Source organism: Arachis duranensis, unplaced genomic scaffold (genome assembly GCF_000817695.3).
Source record: "Arachis duranensis cultivar V14167 unplaced genomic scaffold, aradu.V14167.gnm2.J7QH unplaced_Scaffold_165934, whole genome shotgun sequence".
Taxonomy (NCBI): domain Eukaryota; kingdom Viridiplantae; phylum Streptophyta; class Magnoliopsida; order Fabales; family Fabaceae; genus Arachis; species Arachis duranensis.
In genome coordinates this window covers 1,036,264-1,038,633 of record NW_026264258.1, presented here as the reverse complement: position 1 = coordinate 1,038,633, position 2,370 = coordinate 1,036,264, and positions in this window count along the sequence as shown.

Genomic DNA, 2,370 nt, shown 5'->3' with positions numbered 1-2,370 from the left:
TTGTACAATTTTACCCTGGTATGTAGTTTTTCATGTACAGTGAATGATCTAACACCAAACATAGGGGGAACAAAAATTGAAACTTCGCATTTTCTGAGGAGAATTAGAGGAAAAGAGTAACTACCCATGATTTGTTTTGGGCTGAATTTTCAGTGGAAGGAAAAAAAAGAAGGAAAATTGAGAAACTTTACCTGAATACTGAGCCTTGGAGAGGGTAGAGGATGAAGGGTTTTGAGCAGAAGAGAGAGAGCCAAAGCATTGACCCATGTGAAGCTCTCTCTCTTTCACTCTCTCTTTCTCTTTCTCTTTCTCTTCCTCTTCTGTTTGGTTTGGTTAGAAATGGTGTTGATGAAGGAAAAACAGAACCATAAAATTCCCCAAAGGAAAAGAAGAAAGTAAGAGCAGATTACTATTCACCAAATCACCAGAGAGAGAGAGAGAGAGAGAAAGAGAAAGAGAGATGGAGAAAGAAGTGTATTTGTCTTTTTGATTATGTGTATTTTCTTGACTGAGGGGTTGGATTTGATTTTCTCTGTTACTTACACATCCATCAATGAACATACCAAGATGTTTCTTTGATGATAATAACAACTACATATTTTTAGCAACTTCCTTTTTATCTGTTTTACAATTCTCAAAATTCTGTTGCATGCTCTTGTCTCTTTGCTCTTTAAGGAGGTAAAATTTATAAAAGTTTCATTTTGGACACTTTTTCTTTTATATTTATTTTTTAGCTTAATTTCGATGTTAATACTTTTTATGCAATTATTCACTAATATTTATTAAATATTAAATAAATATTAATTAAAATTGAATTTTTTTCCTTTAAAGATGATTAACAAGGTGAAAAAATTTACTCTTGAATAAAAAAAATAAAAAAGAAGTGAAAGAAATTATATAGAAAAAAAAATATTGTATAATCCTTTTCCTAGAGATAAAAATGGTTACAAATATTATTTTTACACATAAAAAATATATAAATGTATGTATTTAGAGTCAACGGCCGCGTGAGGAGTGTCTAGTCAAACCCACCTTGGAAGTTGTTTTCTTCCTTCCTAACTAGGATACAAATTACAATACAACTATACAAGCATGACTAAAACCTAACACTATGTCACCAAATTCATTTTCTATGTGGTCATATATGATTATGTAACAATTATCAATCTGAAATTACTGTGAAATTGAATTAAATAGCAATTTCTCCTTAATTCTTAATTTCTTATGGCAACTGATAAAATGGCAAGTATTCGTTTGTATGTGACTTTTGATAGAGATTAGAGAATAATTTATCAAATGTTTAAAGTTAATCATGAAAAGTCATATTACTAACATAAGATTATATAGTTTTAAAGTTGAAAGAGACACCTTAATAAATATTATGCCCTTTAATACATACAGAAGTTATATAATTTATTTGATAACAAGAACAAAAAAAGGCAAATAGTTTACTTTGCCAAAAGATAATTTCACCTATTATTAATCATAGCAATCACTTTATCACAAATAGATTATTCAATGTGATTTCTGTTAATCAACAATTTCAGTCTCCTCCCAAAAAAAAACATCAATCAGTAACAAAGACTTGACTAAAATTAGAAAGCACTATTATATACGTACAATTATCTTCATATAAAATTGATAGTAAAAAATTGTTTGATGATTGTCATCTAATGACTTTTGATTATGGATTTTATATAAAAATAACTGCATATGAATTTTCACATCAAGGATTATCTAAAAAAATGCCTTGTATAAATCTAGGCCCTATTTTTATGATTAAAATTCATACTATTAAATTATCCTAATATATGACAGATTAAATTAAACTCAATGCATTATGCATCTAAAATGTTTCCTATTATCTAATATTTAAGTTGAATCAATCCACTATCAAATTAAACATTACTCAATTTATTTTCTTTTCCATAATTTATAATAAACAAAGTTCATTTCTTGTTTAAAAGAAATAAGAAAGTATCAAACTAGTTTCAAGCAATAGCAAAAAATAAAAATAAAATAAAGAAATCAAAGGTGAGAAAACCAGTGGCAGTACTTTGACAAAAAATTAATTTGTCAAAAGTAAGTGGACCATGGCACATCAAATGCTGCACCCATATTATATGCTTTCTCAACTATATGAAATAAATCATGTGGTAGCCCTTTTTGACTTCAATAGACATTAGACAAATAAATTAATTATTATTAATAATATAAATATTTATTATTTACTCATTTTACATGAGACACTGTTAATTTATTCATCATTTATCATTGGACATATAAGTTAATCCCATTTACAAAATAAGTGCATCTAACATAACTGAATAATATAATGGGGAATGGTTGGTGCTCCAAATATACAAATTG